This window comes from Rhinoderma darwinii, chromosome 1 (genome assembly GCF_050947455.1).
Source record: "Rhinoderma darwinii isolate aRhiDar2 chromosome 1, aRhiDar2.hap1, whole genome shotgun sequence".
In the NCBI taxonomy this organism is placed as follows: Eukaryota; Metazoa; Chordata; class Amphibia; order Anura; family Rhinodermatidae; genus Rhinoderma; species Rhinoderma darwinii.
The window spans coordinates 442,863,584-442,876,538 of NC_134687.1; positions in this window are offsets into that span (position 1 = coordinate 442,863,584).

Consider the following 12,955-nt stretch of genomic DNA (forward strand, 5'->3'; position numbering starts at 1 on the left):
TATGTGGCCGGTGTCTCACTGATAAATGGCGCCCAATCTTATCCACTTTTGGACACTCTGCACATTTTGCATCGCCATATTCTGAGAGCCAGAACTTGTTTATTTTTCTCCACCGGAGCTGTGTGAGGGTTTATTCTTTGCGGGACAATCTGTAGTTTTCATTGGTACCATTTTGGGGTACCACAAATTTTTTTGATCACGATTTATTCAATTTTTTGGCAAGCAAGGTGACCAAAAACCATCAATTCAGACAATATTTTTTATACTTTTTTTTTATGGCCTTCACCCTGGGCTATAAATTACCATTTTACTTTATTCTGCGGGTCGATGCGATTACGGCGATACCATATGTATATAATTTTTTATGTTTTGCAGCGTTTGTGCAATAAAATCACTTATTTATAAAATAAATTATTTTTTGTGTCACCATATTCTGAGAGCGATAACTTTTTTATTTTTCAGTCAAAAAAGCGTGTAAGGGCTAGATTTTTGCGGGACGGGTTGTAGTTTGTATAGGTACCATTTTGGCGTACATGCGACTTTTTGATCACTTGTTATTGCATATTTTGGGAGGGTTGGTAACCAAAAAATTGTGATTCGGGCACTGTTTTTCGTTTATTTTTTACGCAGTGTTCAAAAATAATATTATAGTTTTATAGTTGGGGTCGTTACGAACGCGGTGATACCAAATATGTGTACTTTTTTTTACGTGTTAATTTTTTTTCTATAATAAAAGAATTCTAAAGCTAGGCATTCTTTGTTTATGTCACTTCTAACTTTTATTTTTACACTTTTTAAAAAAAAATGTATCATCTTTTTTTTACTTTTTTTACGTGTCCCACTAGGGGACACTTAGACTTGCAGCTCTGATCGCTGCTAGAACACATTACACTACCTACGTAGTGTAATGTGTTCTAACTGTCATTGTGACGTAACAGTCACACTGACAGGAAGCCTCGGAGGACCGGCCGGAGGCTGCTCCTCCGAGGCTTCCGTACATGGCAGCCCGGAGGCCATTTTCTGGCCTCTGGTTGCCGTGATAAGGATCGCCAGCCCCCGCAAATGCATGTGGGGGGCTGCCGATCCGCTGTAAACCTCTTCAATGTGGTGATCGCAATCGACCACCGCATCGAAGGGGTTAATTGCCGATTTCAGCGGCGACAGGCCGCTGATCGGCAACGGGGAGAGCAGGGCAGACACCCTGCACAGTTAACCGCCGCTGCGGTGTAGCGCCGCGCAGCGGTTAACTGTTAAAGCGCGGACGTAACTGCACGCCCAGGTGCGCGAAGTTACTGCTCACCTGGGCGTTCATTTACGCCAAGGTGCGGGAAGGAGTTAAAGGGTCTGTATTACCCATATTTTTTTCCTATTTAAAACCAGATAGGGAAACTTTGTATTTTTTTTCTAATCTGTTTTCATCTTTGGATTGTAGATTTTTTTAATTCTATTTTCTGTACATGAATATGGGGCAGCCATTTTGCTGAGCTGCTGTTAACAGCATTTAGAGATATGTCTTACAGCAGCCACATGGACCATAGAAAACATTAGTCTGGAGATGACCAATTGACTTCAATGGGAACATTTTCTATGCATGCTCTGTGACCTGTGCAGGAAGGAATGAGAGGGGAGCTGTGTCTATCACCTATTGTGAATGGTGTGATCCTGTGCTATCTATATAGAGGTGTTACATTTTATTGTAATCCGGCCTGTGATAATACTGAGATGTCTGCTGAGAAGTGTTCTCTACAGATCAGGAAGTGTCAGTCTATTCTGAGAATTCAGGATTATTTTTTAATATTGTTAATGTCGTAGAAAATTAAAGAAAACACCAAAAATTCTTTAAAAATATATTTAACATGAAAACAAGAGGTCATTTTCTTATGACACATTCCCTTTAAATTTTCCAGTTTAGGCTCAAATCTTCAGGGTTTTCTTTCGTCATCACATTTTTCTAATGCAGAAACAGACTACAGTAAATCTAGTATTCTATTATTATTATTATTATTATTATTATTATTATTATTATTAATAGTATATAATAATAATATTATTATTATTATTATTATTATTATTATTATTATTATAATAAGGTAGTCAATAGCAGACGTATAGAACTATATAGGCATGCAGTTGAATAGGTTCGGGGCCCCACCAAACAATATGCCTGAAAACAGTGTGAACCTAGCATTAGAAACATGTTCAGTCCTCAAATACCTTGAATAGGTCATGTACTGAGGACTGAACAGGTTATTTCATTTCTGTCATTGCATCAGTATTTACCATAGTCATTCTCTCGCTAGAAAATCTTCAAACTATCAAAGGACTAAGAGTGATCTGAATATCCAGGCGTTAAAGATGATCGGTCTCTTACCAACCACCAAAGCTGTAATACACTTGTTTTGTATCAATAAATTGCCCTTGAGGAGCACTTTTCGCGGCAATGTTTTGTTGCAGGCCATGTTGTAACTGACAAACGGGCCATAAGCTCTCAGGAACTACTCTAATGCCCAAAAGCTCACGCTGCCCCTGTCTTAAACAATGGCCTGTTGAGGGTACTTGAAGATGAAAGATGAGAAACAGTTCAGTAGTGCTGGAAATATAATAATCCAGCAGTGTGACAGATTATCAGAGTTGTGCTGTGTATCTTGTTAACCCTGCGTGACTATATAAACTTGTATAATCATGTTAAAGAAGGTAGAAAGACTGTATTACAATGTGCCAATGTTAGTCTGTACAATGAGTGAAAAGAAATACACTTTGGCAGCCAAAAAAAGAATACTTTTTATGTAACAGAAGAGTCTTGGATGAAAATTAAAGTAATGATTTTTTAGTGTTTAATGCAATGTTATCGAGTTATTACCCTGCCAAATTTCTTGTTTTGAAGTGGCGATGCCTAATTCAATTAACTTTACTCTGATAAAAAATAAAAAAACAGCGAGATCTTTATCAATGTTCCAATTTTTCTACAAAGGCTAATACGACCTCATTTTTATTCTCAGAAACCCTGTGATGTTCTCAAAACGACTGTAATAAATGTACAGAAAATCTAAAATTATATAGATGTCCTTTTCATGCAATACCCTTATCTACAATCCATTGTACAATGTAGTACAATGACTTTAGGATATTATAGTGTATTATAGTGTAGTAATGGATTACAGATAAAAATGCTGTTCTAGACAAAAATGCATACAAAATTAATTTCATGGAATGTTTTTGAAAGTAAGAGAGAGAGAGAGAGAGAGAGAGAAAGAGAGAGAGAGAGGAAAGAAGGCAGGAAGGAAGAAAGAGAGGGAAAGAAACGAAAGAAAGAAAGAAAGAAAGAAAGAAAGAAAGAAAGAAAGAGAGGGAAAGAAAGAAAGAAAGAAAGAAAGAGAGGGAAAGAAAGAGAGAAAGAAAGAAAGAAAGAAAGAAAGAAAGAAAGAAAGAGAGGGAAAGAAAGAAAGAAAGAAAGAAAGAGAGGGAAAGAAAGAGAGAAAGAAAGAAAGAAAGAAAGAAAGAAAGAAAGAAAGAAAGAAAGAAAGAAAGAAAGAAAGAAAGAAAGAAAGAAAGAAAGAAAGAAAGAAAGAAAGAAAGAAAGAGAGGGAAAGAAAGAAAGAAAGAAAGAAAGAAAGAAAGAAAGAAAGAGAGGGAAAGAAAGAGAGAAAGAAAGAAAGAAAGAAAGAAAGAAAGAAAGAAAGAAAGAAAGAAAGAAAGAAAGAAAGAAAGAAAGAAAGAAAGAAAGAAAGAAAGAAAGAAAGAGAGGAGGGAAGGAAAGAAGGAAGGAAGTCAGTCTTTGGGTTTATCCTGAGGTGATTTAAAAGTCTCAATACATAGAGAAATGGGCACTTTTTCACTGACACTTTATTCACAAAACATATACTGTATATGGTTGGAATACAAATTCGGATGTGTCACTCCCTCTACTGTTGAACTAACTTCTGTTGTTATGCATGTAATTACTATATTATTTGTATGTATTTTAGATGCGCTTCTATTGGTAATTCATGTTTTGCATCTTTTCTTGGTACACCATGTCCATCAAGTAAAAATTTAGTGGGCTTAGGTCTGGGGACTCAATGGGACCAAAGCAGGAAACCCAAAAACTATATGGCCCACTATTGTCTATATATGGGGACTTTTAAATCTCTCAATATATCAGAGAACCCCCAATCTTTTTTTAAGGTATCTTGCAACTAGGCCCGGAAATTTTCATTATCTTTTGAAATAACTCAGACTCTACCAAATGGAACAGTAGAGGCTTCATCATCAGGAGTGAGTTGACACAATGAAGGCATATCACTGTTTGCTTATTGAGGTCCTAATCATTTCTCTCTTTGACTACTACAAATCATTCCGAAGTCATTGATATTATCCCGTGATATGGAAATAACACTCCAGGGGAGAGATCTGGCTGTTGCTGGCACAGCCTGAGTAAGTAGTCCAAAGGCAAAAGTTTGAGAGACACAGGCAGTGCAAGTGGGAATTTCTGTTCAGATGAATATTATAGGTGATATAACATATTTGATAAATTATGTTTATGTTAAAATTGATTGAGTTGGAAAAAATATAAGATTATGGTACTTCACAGCAACATCATGGCTAAGCAGAGAAGAAGTAAGATGTTATTACCCCACAAATGTCAACCCTAGAATTTCTGGGAAAATATGCATCAGCAAACACAGTAAATATTTAAGAAATTGTAAATCTCTGTTCACACTAGTTTGATGGTTCTATCCATCAGGTTTCTGTAATAGCGTAATCTGCCTCATCTGTCATTCGATAATTTAAAACTGGAATCCATGATGTTAGTGTTAGAAGAGCCTTACCTACAACTTTGGGGACAGTAGGTTGGAACTGAGTGCATACAAATATAGCTGTGATTTTTATAAAACATATATTTTGTGTTAACTAAAACAAACAACAGTACTCAACATTAATGCCCCCACCAACAAGACCAAGACGAACAGATTAAGTGATGCACGCAAAGCACATGGAATTGTGGTGAGAGTTAAAAACAATTAATGTGGCAAATAGAGTAGGGGTGAGACCCCATTGCATCACCACAAACACTCTGGTATGGAACTGAAGTGGCCACTGTAGTAGAAATGTGTGGCTGGCTGTGGCTTCCTGCTCTTTCTGCCGCTTGCATTCACTCTGTACACAATACTGGTAATACTGAAAGTTCCTAAGAGCTTCATTTTAACAAATTTCTTCTGTATTTGCACCAGAAATCAGAGAGAATTGCCTGAAAGGGAGTGGAGACTTCTCAGCATTACCAGTACTGTGTGCACAGTGCATGCAGGGGGCGGGCAGAGCAGGAAGTCTGTGAGGTGCAGCATCAACCAATAGCTGTAGAGAAGGAAGTCTGTATTGTGAAACGTCAGCCAATAGCTTCATGTCGGAGAGGGAGGCATCATTGTGGTAACTTTTCCTGTCAGCCCAGTAACATCTGAGTATTAGCCATTTTTATTCTTGTGGAGTAAAAGCAGATCTATCACCTGAATATGTACCTATGTAAGGGCAGCATATTTAAGGGAGAGGCCCATTTTCCTAATAGAAAAATCACGACCATATATTGAAGAAAATACAAAAGATTCTTTATTGATGAACCATAAAATACACAAACATAAGTTAAAAACAGGACAAAAGCAGAGCCTACACAGAAATGAATGGGGTAAGAAAAATTGAGCAGTGAATGGCCAGGGTAAATACACATGCGGCTATACTCATAAACAGGCGTAAGTTTATAGTAAGAAAAGCACATTGCAGTTAATATTATTGTAGTAACAAAATATGGCCGACATGAAGTATATACATACACAGATAGTTGATGGAAACAGAAGAGGGACCAGGACCAGATCACCACTGCTGACCCGACACGCGTTTCACTGAGACTTAGTCAGGGGGTGGCCTCTTGCATACAAACATCTCCCTATATACACCAAATCCTAACTATCCCCATGTGTAGCATAAGCAGCTTAATTGCTGCATCCCAGACGTAGGCATGTTATAGTCAGAGTGTCACCTGACGAAAAGCAATAGGTATACACCCAGGCAGCAAAGGTCCTATCAGGGTCTCAGATTAAAGTCCCACCCGTCTAAGCATAGCAAAAGCATAGCGCCCGTGCACTCCGGGACCCACACACGGGGGGCGTGGTCAGAGGAAGCGCGGTCATGTGACATCATCCGACACATATCATGAAAGTCGTCACGGTCTATATCGTCAAGTGACCTCTGACTAATGGAAGCTAACAGGCCATGCTGAAACTTGTAGTACTCCAACTACTGCGAGACCTGACTAATGGAAGCTGACAGGCCATTTTGGGACTTGTAATACTACAACAGCTTTCAGCTCTGAAAGGTCATGCTGGAGCTTGTAGTGCTACAAATGTTGCTTGACCAATGGGAACTAAAGGCCAAAAAAGTGATGTGGCACAACAAATGTGAAGTGCAAAATAAGTGCCCAAAAAGTCGAAAGTGCTGGGGAAAAAAAGGAATAGAAGTTACCACTTAGTGAGGATAGAGAGGTCATAGATGTGAGAGTTCTCGTATGCCTTTGGACTTCAAATGCCACCTATAGATGCGTTTATTCTGAAAATACTCAACATTGTGTTGATACTTTTTCATTTTAGTGGCACAAATTTCTTCCTCCCACTGAATAAAGGACTCATCCAATTAATTGTTGAGAAGATCAATCTCATCATTTGAAAATTCTGTTTGAACCCTCCACCCAACCTCCTCAATTTCTTTGTTTAGTTGTTCAAGAAATTTAATGTTCCACCATCGGGGTTATCTACTTTGCAATATGTCCTTGTGATAAGATATATATTGGACTGCCATCCAGACAGCTCTGCGGGAGGGTGCGAGAACATGTCTTAGGTATAGAAGCTGCTCGTGACATTGAAGATGTGTCCTGGTTAAAAACCATCCCTCGCCACTTCAAGTTGGAACACAATTGTGATGCCTCACTCTCCAGAGTAAGAGGAATCGATAGAGTACTGATCTAGCCTAGGGGTGGAAATTGGAAAAGAACCCTTGGCCAAAAAGAAACCATGTGGATCATATCCTTATGGCTTGAACGAACATAATAGTTTTGTTCCTTTCCTATAACCAATAGTACTTTTTTTGCCGCTTTCTTATTGGCATCTGACAGTTTTTTATATTGTTTTTATTAAAAAAAAATATTATTTTTTTTAATTTGTCCGCCATTTGTTCTCATGAATTTGTCGCCTTCTTCTTGTCACTTTTACCTCTGTCCCCAGTCCGATGATGTAGGCCTTAAAACTGACATGATATGTATATACTTTGTCTTTACAGTGTATGTTTGTCTAAATTTAGGATTGTGATTCTTTCTTTCGACGTGTTATCCTTGATGCCATCTTCGAATGCCTGGTGTTTTGGCTTCCAGAGTGTCCTTTTCTTCATCAGAACGCACTTTTTGTTCTCACGTTTTACTCAGTTTTACTTTCACTTTGGCTAGATGTCTTGTTCAGTGTCAAGGTCCCTTAATATCGTGATTTCTTAATATCGTGATTACCTCTCGTGACCAAGTAGGATGTCTTGTTCAGTGTCAAGGTCCCTGTATTTAAGTATTTCTTTAATATCGTGATTACCTCTGGTGAGTAGGATGTATATATACATATATATTCTTTTATGTGCTACATGTGGAACATACACTTTCACTTTTTTGCAGACTGTGTATTTTAATTACATTTTATTAGGCATAGGCATGTATGGTTATGTATGTGTATTTTGCACTTATGATATACATATACATCTATTTACACTCTCTTTGCATTATTTGAATGTGGTTACGCAATATCCATTCACTCCCACTTAATTATTACTTTTTACATCCTTTTGCATCCATACTCACATTTTTGTTTATATTCACATTCATTTTCTTGCTTTCTTACTACTTATTATCAAAACGACATTGATATCTCCTTTTTTCACACGCACACACATATTCATTGTCCACCACACTGTTTATCAACCGTTTGGTACACTATTTTTCCTGCTTATGCATCGCATGGCATATATACATACAGGGCCGGCCCTAGGATAGATGGCGCCCTGTGCGAAATGATCTTTCGGCGCCCCACCCCATCATAAAAAAAAATGCCCCATAAAAAAATTATAATGCCCCTTTAGTGCCCCCATACAGTATAATAATAATATTTAATAATATAATATATTACAACCCCTTCAAGGACACAGTATTTTGTCCTCTAATTGTGCCCACAGTATTATGCCATCGGTAGTACCCCTACACAGTATAATGTCCGCTTAGTGGCCCCCACACAGTATAATGCCCCCTGTAGATTTTGCCATACAGCCTCCCTGTAGACAGTGCCATAATTCCCCACCTCCTTTTTGTAGATCATGCCATAGAGCCCCCCACCTCCCCCTTGTAGACATTGCCATACAGTCCCCCACCTCCCCCTTGTAGACAGTGCCATACAGTCCCCCACCTCCCCCTTGTAGATCGTGCCATACAGTCCCCGCACCTCCCCCTTGTAGACAGTGCCCCCAAACAAAAACAAAAATTGTACTCACCTAGGCCCCGTTCCCATGACGAACTGAGCTGCTCCATGATGGGACCCTGTAGCCTAGTACAGAGTTTCCCAACCTTTTCGGACTCGAGGCAGCACTGGAAAAACGACATTTCCTCAGGGCCCACCTACCAAAAATTGTTTTGAGAAAGACAGAAAACGGCTAAGAACAAGCACTCCACTCGTAGGGCATGTTCATACACATTTTTTGTAAGGCAAAAAAAATCTGCCTCAAAATTCCTTCAGCAACTGACAGCGTTGTGTGACCTTTTTTTTGTGTTTGTTCTTAAGCTGTTGAAGCAAATGCAAAAGACGCAGGAAAAAAAGCTCCAAATGGGCGCCGCAGGTATTTTCTGCCTCCTATTAATTGGAGGTCAGAGGTGGAAACCACTTTTAGACCATCAGCCCCCCACTCACAGTAAAATGACCATCAGCCCCCACTCACAGTAAAATGACCATCAGCCCACCACTCACAGTAACATGACCATCAGCCCCCACTCACAGATTCCCCCTGTAGGTAGCGCCACACAGCCCCTTGTAGGTAGCGCCACACAGCCCCTTGTAGGTAGCGCCAGACAGCCCTCTTGTAGGTAGCGCCACACAGCCCCTTGTGGGTAGCGCCACACAGCCCCCTTGTGGGTAGCACCACATAGCCCCTTGTAGGTAGCACCACACAGCCCCTTGTAGGTAGCACCACACAGCCCCCTTGTGGGTAGCGCCAGACAGCCCCCTTGTAGGTAGCACCAGACAGCCCCCTTGTAGGTAGCACCACACAGCCCCCTTGTAGATAGCGCCACACAGCCCCCTTGTAGATAGCGCCACACAGCCCCCTTGTAGATAGCGCCACACAGCCCCCTGTAGAGTGCGCCACAAAGCCCCCTGTAGAGAGTGCCGCACAGCCCCCTGTAGGGAGTGCCGCACCGCCCCCTGTAGGGAGTGCCGCACAGCCCCCTGGTAGGAAATGTCACAAAGACCCCTGGTAGGGAGTGCCACACAGCCCACAACCCCCTGGTAGGGAGTGCCACACAGCCCACAACCCCCTGGTTGGTAGTGCCCCACAGCCCCCTGGTTGGTAGTGCCCCAAAGCCCCCTCGTTGGTAGTGGCACACAGCCCATAGCCCCCTGGTTGGTAGTGCCACACAGCCCACTGCCCCCTGGTTGGTAGTGCCACACAGCCCACAGCCCCCTGGTTGGTAGAGCCACACAGCCCCCTGGTAGGTAGTGCCACACAGCCCCCTGGTTGGTAGTGCCACACAGCCCCCTGGTTGGTAGTGCCACACAGCCCCCTGGTTGGTAGTGCCACACAGCCCACAGCCCCCTGGTTGGTAGTGCCACACAGCCCCCTGTAGGGAGTGCCGCACAGCCCCCTGTAGGGAGTGCCGCACAGCCCGCTGTAGGGAGTGCCGCACAGCCCCCTGGTAGGAAGTGTCGCAAAGACCCCTGGTAGGGAGTGCCACACAGCCTACAGCCTCCTGGTAGGGAGTGCCACACAGCCCCCTGGTTGGTAGTGCCCCACAGCCCCCTGGTTGGTAGTGCCCCACAGCCCCCTGGTTGGTAGTGCCACACAGCCCACTGGTTGATAGTGCCCCACAGCCCCCTGGTTGGTAGTGCCTCAAAGCCCCCTGGTTGGTAGTGCCACACAGCCCACTGCCCCCTGGTTGGTAGTGCCACACAGCCCACTGCCCCCTGGTTGGTAGTGCCACACAGCCCACAGCCCCCTGGTTGGTAGAGCCCCACAGCCCCCTGGTAGGTAGTGCCACACAGCCCCCTGGTTGGTAGTGCCACACAGCCCACAGCCCCCTGGTTGGTAGTGCCACACAGCCCACAGCTAACTGGTTGGTAGTGCCACACAGCCCACAGACCCCTGGTTGGTAGTGCCACACAGCCCACTGCCCCCTGGTTGGTAGTGCCACACAGCCCACAGCCCCCTGGTTGGTAGAGCCCCACAGCCCCCTGGTAGGTAGTGCCACACAGCCCCCTGGTTGGTAGTGCCACACAGCCCACAGCCCCCTGGTTGGTAGTGCCACACAGCCCGCAGCTAACTGGTTGGTAGTGCCACACAGCCCACAGCCCCCTGGAAGGTAGTGCCACACTACCCACAGCCCCCTTGTAGGTAGTGCAAGTTCTACGAAATGACCCTGATAGTTGGCGGGCAATAGACATTCAAAAAAGGACAACTGTGCAGGAGCACACAAAATACCCAGTTCTCCCAGCTATCAAATAAATGTGTAGAAATAAACTAAGATATAACTTTTATTTAGTCTGAGTAAAGGATTCATTCTTTTAGCTAGATTAAATAAAACTTATATCTTAGTTTATTTCCACACTTTTTTTTGATACCCGGGAAAGCTGGGTATTTTGTGTGCTCCTGCACAGTTGTCCTTTGTAGTTAGTGGCACACAGCTCCCCTGTAGATAGCACCCCCACTTCCAGTAAAGATAGCGCGACTGTAGCTCCCTGAAGGAGCGTAATCCCCGTGTGGCCGGGGATTCTGCTCCTGGAGCGCTGCTTGATGCCTCTGTCCATATATGGACAGTGACATCAGGGAAAACTCCTGAGGCGGAATCCCCGTCCACAGCGTTGCAGACACTATGACCGTCGATTTCACTCTAGGAGAAACTCCTGTCGTCTGTGTCTATGACGTCAATGGCTTCTCCTGGAGTGGAATCCCCGGTCATAGAGTCTGCAATGCTGTGACCGGGGATTCCACTTCAGGAGTTTCCCCTGATGTCACTGTCCATATATGGACAGAAACATCAAGCAGCGCTCCAGGAGCGGAATCCCCGGCCACACAGGGATTGCGCTCCTTCAGAGAGCTACAGTGGCGCTAGTAGACAGCAGAGCAGGGAGATACCTCCCTGCTCTTCTATAGTGCCGTTGCTACCGCTATAGCAGCCACAGCAGCTGCTAGCGGCGCCACCGCCCTCATGCCCGGTGTCACCGCTAGCAGCCGCTATGGATGCTACAGCGGTAGCGATGGCCACTAAGTGAAGAAGCGCCTGGGTAGAAAGGCGACTACAGCTAGTGTGTGTATCCCCGCTGGTAGTTGCAACGGTGCGGGGATACACACACCCGCTGGCGCCCCTCTTGCAGTGTGGCGGCTGGCGCCCTGTGCGACCACACTGGTCGAACATATCTAAGGCCGGCCATGTATACATATATCTATCGTATTTAGTTTATTCTGTCACTAATATTTGTTTATTTACCTTTCAGACTTTCAGTTTTCGCATCTAACTTCTATTCCGTATTTTTCCCCAGCACTTTTCACTTTTTGGGCACTTATTTTGCACTTCACGTTTGCTTGGTTACATCACCTTTTCTCTTTTATTATTTCTTTGTGCACTATGGAGTCACCCTACACTTTTTTGACCTTTAGTTCCGATTAGTCAGGCCTGGCAGCATTTGTAGTACTACAAGTTACAGCATGACCTTTCAGCTCTGAAAGCTGTTGTAGTACTACAAGTTCCAGAATAGCCTGTCAACTTCCATTAGTCAGAGGTCACTTGACGATATAGACCGTGATGACTCTCATCATATGTCACATGACCGCGCCTCCTCTGACCACGCCCCCCCGTGTGTGGGTCCCGGAGTGCACGAGCGCAATGCTTTTGCGTCTCCCCCGTATCCTCCCGGACCTAGACATGGAAGGTCTGCTTAGACGGGTGGGGCTTTAATCTGAGACCCTGATAGGACCTTTGCTGCCTGGGTGTATACCTATTGCTTTTCGTCAGGTGACACTCTGACTATAACATGCCTACATCTGGGATGCAGCAATTAAGCTGCTTATGCTACACATGGGGATAGTTAGGATTTGGTGTATATAGGGAGATGTTTGTATGCAAGAGGCCACCCCATGACTAAGTCTCATGCGTGTCGGGTCAGCAGTGGTGATCTGGTCCTGGTCCCTCTTCTGTTACCAGCAACTATCTGTGTATGTATATACTTCATGTCGGCCATATTTTGCTACTACAATAATATTAACTGCAATGTGCTTTTCTTACTATCAACTTACACCCGTTTATGAGTATAGCCGCATGTGTGCTGACTAGCCTGATTATACCTGTAGCATACCTCCCAACTTTTGAATTCGGAAAAGAGGGACATTTTTAATCCACGACCCCTAACCACGCCCAATAATGCGCATAAACCCATCAAATCACGGCCAGATCCTTCTGCAAATAACGCGCCCACATTCTCACTACGGATCTCTAGACTGTCTGAATATCACAGATATTATGGATCCGGTCATATCGTCTTTGTGTTACTTTTCCTATCTTGGGTATAACATTTGCTCATCATGGCGGCAGCTGCAGGACAAACCAAAAGGCTGAGAACAATGAAAGTCAAGAGGGAGACCCTGTGGTGGATGACTTTTCAATTGACAGGTAGCAGAGTTACAGAAGATTTTTTTTTCCAGT